At 38.6% G+C, this 20,233-nt stretch overlaps 1 pseudogene; it reads right to left on the bottom strand.

Moving 5' to 3' along the window:
- Window positions 1-1,443: 1,443 nt before the first annotated feature.
- Window positions 1,444-19,639, bottom strand: LOC141405036 (translocation protein SEC62-like; annotated as a pseudogene).
- Window positions 19,640-20,233: the final 594 nt, after the last annotated feature.

The following is a 20,233-nucleotide window of genomic DNA, read 5'->3' as shown; positions in this document are numbered from 1 at the left end:
TGTGATTCATACCCGTTTGCTGGACTGTTTGTTAAGTTGTGAATCGCCCTCTGACAAGCAGCCATTAATAGTCTGTCGATGTCAGATGGTATGGCATCCTGGCAGATGGGACTGTATCATCGAATGTCCTGGAGATTGTCGAAGGTGACCTGAGTGTCGGGTTTTGCACGGTTGGAATTGCCAAGTCTCCGATCTTCATGTTTACTTCATTACTTCTTGAATTCAAGATTTGCAGATTGTTTCGTTGGACTTTTGTGGTAGCTCTGCAGGAATGCTGATGATCTTGCAAGGTAATTGCTCAGTTTTCCCCTAGCTCTTTGATGTTTACTCCTGTCGCAATTACGGCACAGTCGTCTGCATATAAGACCATCAGGATGTGCAGGTAGCTTTGAAAGATTAAATAAAAGTTCAAAAAGGTTCCGCCTTGTTGTACACCAATTTCAACCTTTCTACTCTTTGACTTTTTTGTCTCTAAATTCTTGATGGGTGATTGGCCTTTATGATTCCCAACAGTTGGTAGCTCTATCCGGTTTTGGCAGATGAATACTTGTGGCCATTTTCCATAACTCTGGAATCACTGACTGGTTTACAGATAGTGTTACGATATTGGCTCTTTGCTGCTGGATTGAAATGTTTGAGCATGGCCGTCCAAACCTAACTCTTTAGACGGTTTGGACTTGACGATCGCTGTATTAACCTCAACCGTTGTGAAGCGAAGGGGAGACTCATTCGATCTTCGTAGATCTTCTGAGGGTCTGAGAGGGTCTGTTCTGCTATGTTGTCAGCTGTTGTTGATGATGTATGAAATACTTCCGACTCATGAAGCCCACTATTTTCCACAACGACGACTAATTGGGGGCCGTGATCACGCAGCATGCAGCAACATATTTCATGACGTAATTCCTCGCATGTTCGAGTCCAGAGCAATATCTGCTATGCACCCACTCCCGACATATAATGTGTGTTCCCGCACTTTTTTAGTGGTAAACGTAACAAAAGAGCGAACTTTGAAAAAAGTACAAAAACTGAAAAAATGGAAGGAACATCTAAAATGGAACAAATGCCGAAGTTTAAAGAGAAGCGGACATTTTACAACTTTTTGGCGTACGGAAACGGATTTTGGGGGAAAATGTGCAAAGGTTATAAAATTTGTAAAAACATTCATATTTGTCCTTGGTGTTCCTCCGTCCGGCTTGGACCAAAAGAATCCGGAGCAAACATACCGGGATATGCTGCTCCAACATAGAAAACCGATACAAACAAAAATATATGTACACTGATGTGACAGTCGCTGGTCGAAAATCAGATGTGGTGTAGATATCGATATGCCGGGCCATACGGATCAATTTTACACTTTTAAGCACATTTTCCGTTACGATATTGTCTAAACTAAGGCCGTGACAAGCTCGGCCGGCTGCAGTTTTTCGAGAAAAAAATAAAACATTTTCTTCTTTATTTTTGTAAATATTTTATTGTTTTTTTTCAAGATTTTTTTCCATTACATTTTTTATATAAACAAAGTTTATAGATTTTTTTTGTTTTCTTTATGAAATAATTTTTTTCTTATTTAGTTTTGTGTTGCTAAATAGTTTTAAAGTTTATCATTTAAATTACATTGATATATTTCACTAAAAAAAAAAGATTTTCATCATGTATTGTTATTGTGGTTGTTTGTTTTTTAAACTAGAAAATATAACGTGTGTGTGTTTTTCTATAATAAAAAATAATATCTTTGAAAAACAATAAAAAAATGTTAACAAAAAAAGATATTGCAATTTTTGAAGTTCTAATATCCCATATTCAATAGGGGAAGATGTCAACAACGATAATAAATATGGGAGGGAAGGAAGTTGTGAAGAAAAAAATTGTATAAAATCGTTTAGTTGAGTGGTTGGTTGGCTGCGAACTAAACACATGAGCTGAAGAGTTTTGGGAATATGTTTACACTAGCGAGTGTTAGCATGATAAAGGTAATCCATTTTATTTGATGGGTGATTTCATATATTTTACCGCGAAGTAAATCGAGTTGGGATAGTTTATGATGGTAGTAAACGCCAGCTAAAGCGTACTCTAAGATGAAGATGTTTGTTGCATTATGACAATTTTTGGCAAGGTATTGATGTTTTGGAGTTAGTTTGTGCTCCTTTAATTGGAAATTACATTAAATAGAGATAATTTTCACTTCTTTTTAAGGACCACGACTTTTTCAGCCCATGTGTTTCAATCATCTGTTTTGTTTTTCTTATATAAAAAACAATGCAACAAAAAATACAAATGCTTGCTGCTCTACAAGAAATGCATTTTCATTGTTTATTTAGATCAATATCTGATAGAGTTTAATATTTTTATTTTCTGTTGTTTTCGTTTTTTTTTTATTAAAATTGAATTCCCTAATTTATTTTAATAAGTAATAAAGAGTAAAATTTGCATAGATAAATCAATCACTTTTTGCGTTTCGCTGTTTTTTTTTTTTAATTCTTCTACTATATAATTCGTCTTCTCTTACAAAGCTCTTCATAAAAAAATCATCATTTTCTTTTCACCAATAATTTTATTTAATAATTCAATAATTTTCTGTCTTAATTTTTTGTTTAAAGAATTTTAAACCATTTTTTCTTACTTGCATAGACAACTAGAAGAATATTAGACAACTATATCGAAAGGGGAGAGAAGGGGAATAGTGAGTGGGTGTGTGAGAGCACAATAGAAAGTTTTTTAATGAGTTAAAAAATTAGTGAGTGTAGAGGTTAGGGGAGCGAGCTTAGCTTAAAAATAGCATGTATTACATTTAAGCCAAATAATTTACAATTACATATACGAATGTGTGGTTGTTATATGCGTATGGGTGTGTCTGTGTGTTCCAGAATGGGTGTCTATATATTTGTTTTTCTTGTAAATATGCATGACAACGACGACTTTTATTTTATTCTCTACAAGTTGTATATTTACTAATATTTTAGTGATGTTTCTCAATGGTCGCTCTTCTTTTTTTTTTGTTGTCTGTTGTATGGAGTAATCTAAAGAGACCCCCATTCATTCATTCCATTCATTTCATATCTGGAGTTTGGTTATTATTGCGCTGCCCACTCGTCATTAGTTTTTGACTTCAACCTCACTTGAATTGATTATTTCATAGTCCTTGCCATCCGATTCTGATTCGGATTCGTTGTGTGAACTGCAAATAAAAACAAAGATAATTTGTTATTAAATATTTTATAAACATTTGATCTAAATAAAAAAACAAATCGTAAACATTTCCAAAGTACTTGTGATTTGACTTCTTTAAAGTGACTTCTTAAAGTTTCAATACAATCCCATGGCGTCATATAAATTCCACTCTAAACGGTTTTCTACTTTCTAAAGATTTTTTCTACAGAGAAAATTCGCTCTAAACAGCTCTTTTACAGATAGAATTCCTTCTAAACACCTCTAAAGGGGTCTTCTATAGATAGAACCATGTGGTCTTTCATTTTTTTACAGATAGAAGCCCCTCTAAGGAGCTACACAGCAGATAGACAGCCATCTAATGGAAATTTCTAAAGATAGCAGCACATCTTAAATGGTTTTCTACAGATAGAGTCTCAATCTAAAGGGGCTTCCTACATACAGATTAATACGCCTTCTCTCAAAAAGGTCTTCTACAGATAAATGTCCCTATAAAAGGGTATTCTACAGATAAATGCATATAGAAGTCCACAGATGGAAACCCCCTCCAAGATAGAAACCCTCTAAAGGGGCCTTCCATAGTTAAAACATCCTATGAATGGGACTTCTACAGATAAAAGCCCCTCTAAAGGAGTCTTCTACAGAAAGAAACTCTTGGAAAACCCAAGACCAATATGGCTGTGATCCGTTTTTTACATCCTCATCCACTACATACAAAGGGCAGGGCAGGGGCAGTTATAAAATTCAACAAAAAACCAGTAAGGAAAGGATCAAAGTCGGGCGGGGCCGACTATATTATACCCTACACCACTGTGAATATGTAAAATATAATTCGGAGCTATATCCAGATCTTAACCGATTTTGATATATTTTGGCACATTTATTTCCAGACCGAATTCAGTCACACATTCCAAATATCATTGAAATCGGACTTATATATCGTGTTTGGAGCTGAAAATACACGAAATCGGCCGAAAATATATATGGGTGCTATATCCAAATCTGAACCGATTTGGATATAATTTGGACATTTATTTCTAGACTTGGTACAGAAAATACGTGAAATCGGCCGAAAATATATATGGGAGCTATATCCAAATCGGAACCGATTTCGATATAATTTGGCTCAATTTAAGTGGCGAAATTTCATGGCCACTGGGAACCACATATGTAAAATTTCAGCTAGTTCAAGCAAAAAATGTGGCTAAGATCCCTAAAATACCTTAAATCGGGAGGTATCGTTATATGGGGACTATACCGAACCGTGGACCTATCTTGACAATTTTTAGTGGAGCACTTTCGCGGCCATTGAGAACCTCAAATGTAAAATTTCAGCTAGTTTGGGCAAAAAATGTGGCTAAGATCCATAAAATACCTTAAATCGGGAGCTATCGTTATATGGGGACTATACCGAACCGTGGACCTATCTTGACAATTTTTAGTGGAGCAATTTCGCGGCCATTGGGAACCTCAAATGTAAAATACCTTAAATCGGGTGGTACCGTTATATGGGGGCTATACCAAAACTTGGACCGATATAGCCCATCTTCGAACTTGATCTTCCGACGGCTAAAAAATGGTATTCCCCAATTTTCAGCGAAATCGGTCAACAAATGCGACCTGTATGTTGCGAACGGACGGATGGACGGACGGATGGACATGCATAAATCGACTCAGAAAGTGATTCTATGTATATCCCTAGAAGGAACTATGGGTCTATCTCGCTTCCTTTTGTACGTTACATACAAATGCACTAACACATAATACCCCTTACCACATAGTGGTGTAGGGTATAAAGATTCGCATGTGTTGCTCTGGAATCGTCCATGTGAGGGACTATGACAGGGACTATGTTGCTGCATGAACACAGCCCCAGTGTGTCGTCTTCGTCTTCACCAGAATACAAGACTTACAGTCCCTCCAACAGCAGAGGGGTTAAGCAACGGTTAACTCACATTCAAACCTGGTAAGAATATAGGAGTTAAGTCGACGATACGCTGACCGATCCAAACAGGTGCGCAAATTTTTTAAACAAAAAATTTTAAAGCATCTCCGTAGTGACATTGCGAAGAGAAGAGTACTACGTTGCATTAGATTTCTTCCTACCGAGGAGAAACCACCACAATTTACAATAGATGATATTGGAAATGCCATCAGGAACGCAAAATAATCCAAAGGGTTGGACACTGACGGATTGTCCATGGTAATTCTTCAACAGACGGGTGAGTCGGGAGTTGAGTATCTTACGACAGTTCTCAACCTGCCAACCACACCATACCCGATTTCGGGAAAAAGGGAATGGTAGTCTCGCTACTGAAGCCAAGCAAGAATGTCAACAAAGGTAAATCGTATCCTCGAAGATTATTGAGGACTCAGAAATAGCTATCCGGTTGCCGATCATAAGCATGCGTTCCGTAAGCAGCACATCACGACAACAACAACAACATGTACACGTACATGCCGAGGATGAACCACCACAATTTTCAATGGATGATGTTGCCAATGCCATCAGGAACGCTAAATCATCCAAAGCGTTGGGCCCTGATGGAATCTCCATGGTAATGTTGAAGCAGCTGGATGAGCCGGGAGTCGAGTATCTCACCAAAGTCTTCAACTTGTCGCTAGCCACCCTCGTTGTTCCCGAAGTCTGGAAAATGGGCAGGGTGGTCCCACTTCGGAAGCCAGGCAAGGATGCCAGCAAAAGTGAATCGTACAGACCGATTTCGATTTTGTCGCCCGTAGCAAAGACACTTGAGGCCTTGATCCTCCCCAGTATCAGAAATAGCTATCAAGTTGCCGATCATCAACATGGATTCCGTAAGCAGCACAGCACGACAACAGCGCTGCACGCCATTACCACATATATCTGTAAAGGACTCAACCAGAGACGGCCGTGCGATAGAACAGTGATGGTGGCTCTTGACTTATCAAAAGCCTTTGATACAGTCAGGCACTCCACGCTGTTTGAGGACATTAAGCAGACAACCCTCCGGCCAAGCTTGAAACGTTGGATAGTCAACTATATGTGTGGACGCCAGTCGTACGTGGAATTCAGGAATAAGAAGTCCAAACCCCGTAGAGTGAAACAGGGAGTTCCCCAAGGTGGGGTGATATCTCCGGAACTGTTTAACCTCTACCTCTCCTGTATTCCACCCCCTCCAGACGGCATTGAGATCGGGACGTATGTGGATGATTGCACGATCCTGGCGTCGGGTACCTATCCTGATGACATCTGTGAGAGACTGAACAACTATTTAACTGATCTTACCACCTTTTTCCATTCGAGGAATATGCAGATTTCCCCCACAAAATCTACAGCCACTCTGTTCACCACATGGACAGCGCAGTTTGGACGTGAGTTGAATGTCGTGGTCGACGGTAGCAGAATTCCGACCACAAACTGCCCTAAAATTTTAGGGGTCACATTCGACACTACATTCACGTCGTGCGCACACGCCACAGCTATCTGCGACAAGTTGAAAAGTAGGAACAAGGTCCTCAAGTCCCTGGCCGGCAGCACTTGGGGTGCAGATAAAGAACCCTTGTTGACCACAAAAATTCTTCCTGTAAAGCAACACAATGAGATGCTTTCGTTGCAGTACCTGCTTGGATGTTATCGTGTGAACCATCCCAATCACCATCTTGTGGGTAGGCCCGGCCCATTCAGGGAGATCAGGAAGGATATCCATGCTCTAGAGGGAGAGGTCCAACGATACAGGAGAGAACCACTAGATCAACAAGCATATCAAGCAGGATTGAATAGCATTCACACGGACGCAGTTGCCAAGGCCTTAAGCAATTATAGTGTGAATAAAGTATTTGGAGTACATCCTCCATCTATCGCAGCTGAGGAGCGTCAGCTGCCACGACAAACTAGAGTAGTTTTGGCCCAACTACGCTCGGGATATTGCAGTCGCCTAAATTCTTATTGGGCGGAAATCGATCGCACCGTGCAAGACATCTGCCCAGTATGCGGCATGGGCCCGCACGACACACAACACCTTTTTAACTGCCCCGCCAAACCTACCCATCTAAATCCAGTGGATCTATGGCTACATCCCATCGAAGCAGCCACTTTTCTTGAACTGGAGATAGACCCAGAGCCAGATTGAACAGAGGAACGAACAAATAAACATAACAAAAACACTGTTACAACAACATCTCCACAGAGCAGAGCGCTGCACGCATCTCAACCAGAACAAGCCGTGTGATGGAACAAATACGGTGACGCTTGATTTAGGCTTATGAGCCTTTGATACTGTCAAGCACTCCACACTGTTTGAGAACATCGAGCAGACTACCCTACGCCAAAGTTTGAAACGTTGGATAATCAATTATATGTGTGGACGCCAGTCGTACGTGGAATTCAGGAACAAGAAGTCCAAGCCCCGTAGAGTGAAACAGAGTGTTCACCAAGGTGGGGTGTTGTCTTCGAAACTGTTTAACATTTACCTCTCTTGAATTTCGTTCTCTCCAGAAGGCACTGAGATCGCAACTATCTGCGACAATGTGAAATGCAGGAACAAAGTCCTCAACTCCCTAGCCGGCAGAACTTGGGGTGCAGATAAAGAAACCTTGTTGACCACATAAGTACAACGCGATGGTAAATATTCTAACCTGTCAGAATGCCACCCTGATAACTGCAAAAGGGTGCCTTCTCATGTCGTCAGTGGACCATCTACATGAGGGTTCGACTAGAATATCAGGAACTCATAAGAAGTCCTATTAGAATGTGAAAAACTCGTAAGAGGTTCGACTAGAATATTTGGATCTTATAAAGGGCTCTGCCTGAATAGAAGAAAACGTTAAAATAATAGGAAAAGCTCTTAGACGAAGCTTATATTATGTTCGACTAAAATAAGGATAGATCCTACTTGAATAACATGAATCAAAAGAGGTCCGACCAATACTAGAGTTGCGAATCTAGAATAAGAGGAGCTCATAAGTCCCGAAAAGAATAAAAGACTCTTCTACAGTACAAATAGCCCTTAACCCACTTAGCGCCGAGAATTTTTTTTGCGAGAAAACTTTAAATTGTTTATTAAAATTATATTTTTGAGACTTTTTTCTATAAAACGTATAGTTTTCCTGCAATCGGGCCTTCTTATAAAAGTTCCAAAAACTTTGGAGGTTAATATACGTGTATCCTTACATGCCAATCCCTTGGTTTTTGATTGAGAAAATACTCATACCCCCATTATAATAAGTATTCTTTTGTTATACTTTGGATTTACCGAACAGATTTATAGCGTTCCGGTTAACTTATAGTTAAAAGTGATGATTGCATTTTAAGGAGGAGCTTCTTGGAATTAACTTTCCACATTAAACATTATATTTTTAATGCCTCCAAATTGGTTTATTGTGCGTTTTCAAATCCAGCAGATAGTAAAAGAACACATGTAGTAATGGCCCTTATACTATATACCTAACAAATTCCTGACTTTCTATGATTCTAACATTTATGATTAAATTTTTATCGCAAATTTAAAATTTTTATCAAAAGTCGAAAATTACAAAAAGTCGATTTTAAGCGTGAAATGACAGATAACAGACAATACTAGGTCTGTACGATAACCCAAAAGTTTGTGCAAATTTGCAAAAATTTGCAAATTTACAAAATGCTGTTCGATAACAAACTTTCAAAGTAGAAGAGAGAGAATTTGGAGACAATAGTGAGAGAATATTGAAGAGTTTTGGAGACTTTTGCTTACAAGTTTTTGCAAGGAAAATTTTTCTTGTAAGAATTTGCAAGTTTGATCAGCTGATTAAAATTCGAATGTTCTGTGGCGGACTTCTTGGCAAAAACAAAAACAAACGTTTGGCTATTAAAATAAATAGATATAAAAAGGGAAACAAATATTAAATAAATTATGGAAAACGCTAATGTAAGCAAAATAACTTATTTTGTAGTTTCTGGTGGCTATTTATACCCTATACCACAATGTGGAAAAGGGTATTATAAGTTTGTTTTGGTAAAAATTCATGTAACACCGCGAAATATTCGTCGGAGACCCCCAATGTGGTATACCATTTTTCATATCTCGACGAGATAAAGCGATTTTGAGATGTGTGTCCGTCCGTCAGTCCGTCCGTCTGTCCATTATAAATTGTAAACACGCTCCAGGCCGCCATTATGGACCGATCGTCACGAAATTTTGTATGGAGGTCGGGTTCAGATCAGAATAGATCCCTATTCTTATTGGTGATGATCGTGAAATATTTAGCGGGTGAAATGGACCAAAAACATAATATTTATCCAATTTTGTAGCGGCTCTGTAGGTCTCAATAATAGTCCGATAAACGCGTAATTTTAAATAAGGTAAGAGTATATCACAAAGAAGAAGCTTGCAATTTGAGATGGCGATCGGATAATATTTAGAGGGTTAAATGGACCGAAACTTTTGTGTGAAAATTGTGAAAAATTTTAATATACAGCTTATATCTTATTTTCTGGAAGTGACATTCCGGACAAGTGAGAAATACTTGAAAGTGGAACGCTTGACCTTTCAATTGATGCCAATTATATTGGTGTGCATGATCAGATAACAGAGTTACAGCCTAATATACCCCGTTATTTGTTTGTACTGTAATAATAAACTCGCTATAAGTCGCAATTATACATCAATAGTCACGAAATTTTGCACCGGGTAAGAGTATAGGTCGAAAAAGATGTCTACAATTTTGAATGATGATCTGATATTCTTTAGCGGGTGAAATGGACCATTACTTTTGTATGAAAAATATAAAAATTTTATTTTTGGTCGATATTTTAATTCCTTGAGGACATATATATTTCGCAAAGTAGCCTACATATGGGAAAAAACTACTGACCTTTCCGCTGATGTAAATTGCAATAAAGTGTTGGCTAGATAACGGGCCTACTGCCTAATATATAATGAGTTCTGTGTGGAGAATCACATTTTTATCCAAAAGTTTATGTAACACCACGAAATATTCGTCCTAGACACCTTATTTGGTATGCCAAAATTCATATCTCGACGAGATAAAGCGATTTAGCGATGTGTGTCCGTCCATTAAAAATTTTAAACAAGCTTAAGGCCGCAATTTTTTAAGGAAGTTGAGTTCGGGACAGAATAGAAATTATTAGTTTTTGCTGATGATCGTGAAATGTTCAGGGAATGAAATGGACCAAAAACAAAATTTTAACCAATTTAAAGCGGCTCTGTAGGTCAAAATAATAAACAAAGCTTGAGTTTATGATGAAGTAGAAGCGTACTTTTTGGTTTTGGTCATAAGTATTATACATTACATCTCTGATATTTGGTAATTAAATTTTCATAATCATTGAAAAGAAGTTCCGTGGAGAGCGATTGTCCAGGGATAGTGGTATAGGGTATCCCATGGTCGGCTCCGTCCGACTATAGACTTTTCTTACTTGTTTTTTTATTTTAAAGGTATCAAATCTCAGCGAAAAGCAGTGCATCCATGGAGTAGGAGAAACACAATGTAGACTACCTGGCCGTCTAACGATATCAATAAATATGTTTGCCAAACATCGCAATGCGTTACAGTATGTTTTATATTTGTGCATTGGAAAGGGAATTATAGTTGTAAGCAACACTAAGGACCTCGTCACATAAGAGGCAGAAATGATTTCAGCCGGGTGGAACTCAGTTCCGGATCGTTGAGGCAAGTCAACGGGGTTATGGACTTGACCACGTAAATCATAATATGGCTGTAAACAGGACCACAGCGAACTCTGCAGCCACTACATACGGTGCCATTGGGGTTTTTAAACCTTTCGGGCTGTTTTCTCAAGAAGTATAGACTTGTCCTTGAAATACCTTTACTGTCGTAAGAGAGGCAGCGAATGCAAGATGCTTCAACAAAAATCAGTGATTCGAGAGCAGGTCTTAAAGTGAACTTTTCCAAAATTGTGTGCGGGATGTACCTGAAGGATTGGACAAATATTGTCCATTCCTGGAGAACACACGAGGTCTATTTTCCTCTTATTGCTCATATTTTTGTAATTTTAAATGGAAAATAAAAAAATGCTAGACACCTTCAATTGTTAAATTTAATCTTTTTCGCCAACTTCTTCTTGTTTATTAAATCAGCTGACTTCTTGCAAGTTTTTACAAATTGCTGTTCGATAACAATCTGCAAATTTTTTGCTTCGAGAGAGTAAAAATGGTGGAGAGAGGTTACTGAGAACTTGCTGAGTATTTGCAAGTACTTTTCACTTGCGAGGTTATCGTACAGACCTACTATAACAAAATGCAAAAAACCCCACAAAAATATTCGAAAAAACCAGAGTTTTACGTCAATGTTTGCAACCATTTTTTGTGGCGTTTAAACGACCAGTGGCTTTATCTGGGTTAAAAGGGGGTTGACTAGAATATGAAGAGCCTATAAGAAGTCCAATTAAAATATTAGAAGCTCATAAGATATCCGACTAAAATATTTGGAGCTTGTAAGAAACTCTGCTAGAATAGGAGGGGCCCTTAAAGGTACGACTGCAATAGAAGGAGCCTTTAAATGGCCCGACAAGAATAGGGGGAGTCCTTAGTCATCAATACGAAACTATGTTTCCGAGAAGGTGACAGTTTCTCGTATGACATATTTAACACCCTATTTGGAAATGTCATACGAGATACAAAGGTGTATACAAATACTGACACAAATAGCTTACACTTTACACTGAAGGAACTATGTTGTTGTTGCAGCAGCATAGAAACCTACGTAGAAGCATGCACAGGTTCGATGCTGGGTTGGCAGCCACTGGCCGAAACCCTCCGGTACGAAAGAACCCGCTGCCGTGGGATTTCTGAATGAATCATGTTAAAGGTCTGCGTAGATGTAATCGACATAATATATCGAACAAAAAAGATTCTGGAAGTTAACGTCGCACAGTGGTTCAGAATCGTTTTTTCCTGGTCAAAATTCTGTAACTTTTGAACGGATAGAGATATATTCATAATTCTGTTTTTGTTAGACAGATAACACAATCAGCTTTCAGACGAATTATAAGCGGTAAAGTTCGGTCCGGTAGTTGCAGAGAAATTCAAGGTCAAAGTTAAACTTTTGAGTTTTTTAACTATTTTTCATCAAAGTATGAGTGTTTTTGTGGTTTTTATATCTTCCTATGTATTAAAGATGGCCAAACACCAACAAAATAATTACCAAAAAAACTAAAAAAAAATTCGAAAAAATTTCGAAAAATTCTTTTTGCAAAAATTTGTAAAAAAAAATTTAGAAAAAAATTAAATTTTTTTAAAAATTAAAACAATTCTCCTTGGGTTTTAATAAAACTTATATAACTCGTATAAAAACTCATATACTCAAAAAAGTTGTAATTTGTGTCAAAAAACTGTAATTCATATGGAAACAGTATAGAAAAACACACATTTTTACCCATGTAATTTCAATAAATTGAAAAAAATTTTAAACGGACGGAACGGGACGGGACTGGTACAAAAGTATATATGGGCTGGAAGAGGAGACTTTCGGGCATCTTTCTGTGAAAACAGAACTTTGTTCCATGTTGTTCCACAAAAGTTCTAGTCCACTAAATTTGGAACAAAATTTTGATTTTTGGCCAAGAAAATCGATTCCTGAACCATTGTGCGTCGCTTAGACGAAGTACATGCTATCAACGCATAATGCGTCCCGTAGGCTCGAAAAACTATAGAAATTAACAAGTAAAAACACAGCCTAGGACAGTAAATAAGTTTTGTTATAGGTTCATTTTTTAGAAATTTGTTTCTACATTATACTCGCAAAAGTTCAAACCTTGTCCATTGGACCAACACAATCGATCACTCTGCTGGATAGAGACAGAGATACGTATGGACAGGGCTAAATTGTTTCCAAATTGTCTGAAACGGATTTAAACCATTATTTAAATGAGTCACATTTTTGATCGTATGAATGTATACATATCGTCGGCGTCATGCTTAAGTGTTCCATACGCCATTTGCCTGATTCGAGAAAAACTCAAGTTAATGTTTATGGTCATACAGGATAAAAATGGTGCAATAATCCAATACTTTAAGAGCTCAGTTCTACTTAACTAAACTCATAGAATATATCAGTAGTTTATTTTAGTCAGATATCTGTGATAGTCTAGAAGTTATGGCAAACTTTTATAATTGCAAAAAGTTGCTCAATTGTTCCAGCAAAATGTTCAATGCCAAAGATGCCATTCATCCATGGGTGCAAGTGCTCTGGCATGTCATCTTTTTAGCATCTTTATCGATGAATTTTATATGAGGATGGAGCCCAAAAGATGCTATGCATTTTCGGATCCAAAGCATGTCAAAGCAAGCATTGGTGTAGCTTTGACATGTCATTTTCACCAATGCTTTGGCATGTCATTTCCACCAATGCTTTGGCATGTGATTTTCACCAAACCTTTGCAATGACACTATCATTACGACGAACGTTTTAACAACGTTGATCGTGATTTCGAGTCTCCGACAATATCAAGCCTATTGTAAATAATCTTTTATATTTAGAAAAATTTGTATAAATAAAAACCCAAAATTCATCTCTATTGGATCGATGGAATGGATTCAAATGCTGATGAAAAGATCGGATCTTTCAAGACTTCCTTTGCATGGGTTCTTTTGAACCAATGCAAAAGCTGCCATAAAATCACGTCATCACATGGAACCCCTTTCTTCAAATTTTGCTGGGTATACTCTCTTTATCCAACAGGCTGGATATCATGGTGAAATCTCAAGTGAAGGAATACACAACGAAATATGATGTTAGAACTTGGAGCAGAATAGAAGACTGAGGTGTACAGGAGTTACACTGAGAATAAACGTTCGCTAATAGACATCTACGTTAGTTATTTTTTTATTTCGAGAAGACGCCAAGTTTGCACTTGTTTCATTCAATGCTGGAGGGTAAAAGATAGGCAATGTGAACTATTCTATTATTGAAACTTGAGATAGGTTGTTATGCATACTTAACGACGATGAACGTTTTTAGACCGGAACAAATTTAAAACTTATATGCATATCAATATGTAATATTATTCACATAATATATTAACGGAATAGCATCACAATGGAGCAATGTATCTTTTCAGAGATTATATCAGCAAAACAGGAAAACCCTATGGGAATACCGATACTGAATTTTCTCTGTGAAAAACTTCTACAAGGCATCTTCACAGTGGGAGGGTAAAGGGCAGTCCCAAAGCATCTCTTCAACATACATTTCAATAAACAATAAAGCATTGTTAATTAGCCAATAAATAAAGTTATTATTATAAATACTTTGAAAAAAAGCATAGCATTTATTCAAAAAAATTAATAAATATATTAATTTAAATATATTTTCTTTTAGTTTAAAACAATAGTCGTCATGCAGCATTCATTAAGAATAATATTAAGTAATAAATACAAAAATTCGAAAACAGTTATAATTAAAAAAGAAAACGAAATATCAGTTTAAAAAGAAAACAAAAGGAACGCAGGACCATGTGAATGAATAAGCAGGGGGAAGGGGCGGGTTAAAAAATTGGCATTTTTCTAACTCTAGATTAAGGGAAATAAATATGATTATATTAAAAAAATAAGATTGGATATTGAGATGTTAAATGTTTCAAAAATGCTCACCATTTAGCAGATTCTGTTTCTTGTTGGGCCTCGTTGGCACTACTGCTTCCACTGTGTGATTCGTCATCATCATGCTTGCCGCCGCCAACATTGCGATGTCTTAGCAGAACATCAGCATCATGTTCTTTGATTTCTTCAATTTTCTCTGGTTCCAGTGGTTCAGTGTCAGGGGCCACATCATCGTTGTCCTCATTGTCGCTATCTTTTTCTTTGGATTTCTTGGATTTTGATTTGGAACCCTTTTTAGATTTCGAGGATTTTTCATCTTCTTCGGCGGTAACATATTTACTCTATTCCCAAAAACAACAACAATTAGTATCAATGCTTCTTTTAAATACTTATTTCACACCTACCTCATACAAAGGCCAGAAAGAGGCAAAGAAACCAACATCCTCTTTCAAATTGGGGAATATCCACAAATGCAATTTGCCACCAGTAACAGCCCAAACAACTGTGAAAATTATTAAACGCAACACTGTCAAAGCCAAAATGAAGACCAAGAAACCGGCAGCCGCCACAGACAGATAATAGACACCCTTGCGCAACATTGGTGGCCACAAGGGGAACATACAAATACCAATAGCTCCCAACAGTAATACCAAACCATAAATCCAATAATGTATGGGTATGGGATCAAAGATCCACACATATGCCTCGGAGCCATCAACAAACACCTGCTCTGGATGCATATCCAGGCGGATTTTACGCTTCTTTTTCTCTTTCTTTTCCCCGGTTGCCGAAGTGCCGCCATTTTCATCACTACCGGCACCATTATTACCGCTCAACTCTCCACCATCTGCCGAATCTACAGCAGCATCTTTTTTCTCTTATTTTTTCGTTTCCTTTTTCTCACTGCTCACTTCTTTCTTTTCTTCTTTGTTTTTGGAGCCAGACGCTGATGTTGCCTCTATACTAATTGGTACCTTTTTGGCTCGATGGAAAAATTTGTGCTCCAACATAATATCCAAGAACTCCACAATCTGTTCACGTGTTGTAAACAATGGGGTAGAACCTTCGGCAAATTTCGATTTCATTAGGGCATCGATGGCTTTGCTTGATGTGAAATATTCTACATTGTGACTTAAGAATTTGGTTTTCTTAGTTTTGACATTTTTCTTCATCCATTTGGCGACTTTTATTTCACCTTTGGATGGTTTTTCCACCTGCGGTTCTTCGCCAGGGCCAGTATATTCCTGAAAGAAAGAGGAAGCGAAGAGGGGAATTAATTTCTCTGAATAAATTTAATGCGACACTGAAAAAAAGACTTGAAGACCACTTGAGAAAATGACAACACATTTGAGCAGAACTCTGATTTAGGTTTTCCATCCGGATTGTTCTGAAATTTTCATCACGGGAGGGTCTATGTGACCTAATCTTAATTTGGTCCAAATCTTATAATATTTTATCCAAACTTATCGATCCAAACCTTTGGGTACCTTCCCACAAAAATTTACAATTTTTTTTCTAAAATGGTGCTCATGATAACTGTCGAAGGAAGAAACCGATTTGCCACATCTTAATATTTCTACCAAACACAGAATAAGTTCGAATATGGACCGATAGGTCCCAACCTTCTGGTTCCTCCCACACAAAAATCCTGAATTAATTGGGAAAATACCTACATTCCTTATAAAAGACCTACAGCCACTAAATAAAATGGATAGTGCTCAAGATATCTCCCAAAGGAAATGCCATATATCGTCCATACATTGCACCTTGTCATAGTTCTCTTCTAAACGTACATCCAATTCGAAAATTTGCGACCTGAACTCGCTGCCTCCTGGACAATTAAACACGTGCCGAGCGACGTGCGGTCCCAATCCACATGCAGGAAATTTCCAGATCATAACTGGAATAAAACCACTGGGGTGGGAAGGTGTGGCCACAGAGTATGGTATTCACAGTGGACCTTTGTACTGCCTTCGCAACTGCATCAGTGCGAACGCTATTCAAGCCTTCATAATAGGCTCGTTGATCTAGAGTTTCTCGTATATACCTTTGGACCTCTCTCTTCAAATCATGAGAATCTCTCCTGACGTGTTTGGGTGGGGCCACTAGACCAAAGCAGGTACTGCATCGACAATATCTTGTTGTGCTGTTGTTGTACTGGTAAAATCTTCGTCTCCTCACGTAGATGGTCCACTGTTGTCATGAGGAGGCACCTTGTTGCAGTTCTCAGGGCTGCATTCTGACAGGTTGCCCTTATATTCGCGGACCAAACTGGCGCCACTTAGCTTACCACAGACCGACCTATCGCGTTGTATGTGGCCAACAAGGTTTCGTTGTCTGCACCCAAGTGCTGCCGACGAGGAACTTGAGCTGTGGCGTGTACGGACGACGTGAAAATGCTGTCAAATGTGACCATCCCAGGAAAGGGGTACTTGGTCCTAGGAATTATTAACACGTCGACTTGCACATTCAGCAGTGTCAGGTATTTTCATATTCCTCGCATGGAACCAGATCAAAGAGATAGATGTTTAGAGTGACACACATTTCATCAACAGTGGGACCATGGACGTACAATTATTCGCGTACGTAATTAATTCAATGCCGTCAAGAGCGCGGAGGTTAAACCAGGGATGCCTAGTTGGTGGTTTTCCCGCTCTACAAATCTGTGGCCTGTAGCGATTTTTACCTCGGAACAGTTGGCATTCCCGGGTTTAAAAGTTCCTGAGTAATCGCCCCTCCTTGGAGAACTCCCTGTTTCACTCTACGGTGTTTGGACTTCATGTTTCTGAATTCCACGTATGACTGGCGACCACACATATCGTTGGTGACACAACGTTTCAAACAAGGCCGGAGGTTAGTATTCTTGACATCCTCAAACAGCTTAGCATGACTAAACTGTATCAAAAACTTCAGTCAGATCCAATGCTATCATCACTGTTCTGTGGCACGGTCTGTTCTTGTTAAGACCTCGGATAATATGTGTAGAAATGGCGTTCACTGGTGTTCTTGTTGTAACAGCATATAATGCTGGGTTGGCAGCCGCTGGCCGAAACACTTTTGGTTTCGGGTCAATCCGGTACGTAAGAACCCGCTGCCGTGGGATTGCACTGGTGTTGTGGTATTATACTGCTTCTGGGACCCGTGTCGCCAATTGGATAACACGCTCTGATGGGGAGGAGTACATCAAGTATCTTTGCTACAGGTGATAAAAGTGAGATAGGCCTGTATAATTCACTTTTGTCGGCACCCTTGGTTTCAGCAACGGAACCACCACTCTACCAATTTTTCGGGCTTCGGAAACTATTTGGGTGGCTAACGATAGGTTGAGCACATTGCTCAGATACTCGACTACTGGTTCATCCAACTGCTTTAGCATCACCATTGAAATTACGTTAGATCCAAGCGCTTTGGATGATTTTGCGTCTCGGATAACATCTGCAATATCACCCTTCGTAAATTGTGGTGGTCCCTTCTGGGCTAGAAGAGATCGCAAACCACGTAAAACGCTCTTTGCCCGGTCGCTATCTGGCTGCTCAATAAATTGTGTCTAAAATAACCGCCGCAGCTCTTCGTATCTGTCACAACAATGCCGGTAAACATGACAGATGTCCGATAATCCTTTTTACAGGGTTCGTTAACGGCTTAACCGTTGTCCACTATTTACTACTACCGGTTTCAATGCTGCAATTCCGTTGTCAATTCTCTGACTCTGGGATCGCAAGGGTTCGTACGGCGAAGCTCATCACGCTCATTCGCTAATCGCGTTGCCTCTGAATGGCATAACTAATGATGCGCATTTAAATTTCCTAGGACGTGACGGATATGTCACACGAACTATGGTAATCTCCTCTATTCCTAGGGTGTGCTTGCTCGTTGAGGGGACAAAATGTGGAACTATCAATTTGCTCAGCAGGGCTATGACTTTCTGGTAATGTCCTAAAACTCACTGGGAATCAAGTTGGCGCAGCACGATGCAAAATAATCCCTATCGCTATACTCCCTGAGGTAGGTCAGGCCTGAACGATTCATTAAATGTATGCGGCATCTGTTGCATCTCACCGTCACTGATCTATGGTGGATGAGACGATGACAAACGGGGTTACTCCCTATACCAGCATGGACCAGAAGAATTCGGAGCAGGAATTTCGGGCATACCTCTCCCAAAATAGAAATAAAGACGAAAAAGAACATGTAGTTGCAGAGTGGCCGAGATGATGTTTCCTCGGGTACATAGAACCGGCCATGGCGGGGTTGCTGTGGTATGTTGGATTTGTTGTTGTAACAGCATATAATGTAGTCTTAGTTTCGTTTTTCTGCTTAATCTGGCTCAGACTCTACCTCAGGGTCTAGGAATGTGGCCACATTAGGCTTCCCTAATGCAATATCATTACAATCACCAATATCATACAAACATCCGCATCCGTAGAATACAGGAAAAGGAGAGGTTAAACAGTTCCGGTGCACGGTGCTTGGCTTTTTGTTCCTGAATATGACTGGCATCCATATACATATAATTGTATACTTTTTGTTCATGGTCCACCTTTGACAGATAATTTAAGACTTTCTTCTATGAACAGTTCCCAAGCGTAGCTGGCTATAAAATCTCACTTAAAGTTCCACAGATATCCTTGACTTTATTGAAAACAATAACGAATTTCAATTTCTATTTGAACAAGTGATATTTGCTTTCAAGTCGTTGTTGCACAGTTCTCAAAATTGTTGTTTATACAAAAAAAAAATTGTGATATTAACCGGTTCATCTTCAGGTACCACATTATAGCCATCTTCATCCATGATTTCTTCGGCAGACATGATGTGTTCTTATTTTTTTACTTCGTATTTCAAGTACTTTTTTGTTTAAATGTTTTGCCCTAAGGAAACCAACAAAAACTTCAATGATCGCGAAACATCCAAACGATTGGAGAAGTAAACGTTTTTTTAACTATTTTGTGTATTATTAATGGTACAAAATAACTACAGAAAAATATTGAAACGTAATATGGAACTACTACTGAGCGCTTTGTATTGTTTGAAAGTAATCACTGAATCATGACCAGCAACCAGCCATCCCAGCAAGCCAACCAACAAAACAGAAAAAACCCCACTTTCTCAAAAATACAACCACAATTGAAAAAACAAAAACAACAATAATAGCAAAAAAATAGTAACCACAAGTGTGGGTACTTAAATCAGAATTGATGTTTACTCTTCATATAGAAATCTACACTCTCTGCTGCTCTCATGGATGGATACGGTTCTCTATAAACAAACCAATGCAACTCCATTGGCATTGCACCCAACCAACCCAAAACCAAAAAAAAAACTTTCTCCACAAAATAACTTCCCCTTTCTCCATACCAACCAAACAAATATAGCAGCAACAACAAAAAAGAAACAAGGCTTAAACAAGTGGCTTATATTTTGTTTTGTTGTTGTTATTACTATTGTGAAAGATCATATGGTGGAGCACCTGACCGTAACAGAGAATGACATTTGTGTCTCCCTATTAAGTAGAGAGATCCCCATAG

This window comes from Musca autumnalis, unplaced genomic scaffold, assembly GCF_047663935.1.
Source record: "Musca autumnalis isolate F117 unplaced genomic scaffold, ASM4766393v1 scaffold_5, whole genome shotgun sequence".
NCBI classification, from domain to species: domain Eukaryota; kingdom Metazoa; phylum Arthropoda; class Insecta; order Diptera; family Muscidae; genus Musca; species Musca autumnalis.
Note: the sequence above shows the minus strand (reverse complement) of the source record. Positions and strands in the feature narration are given on the sequence as shown.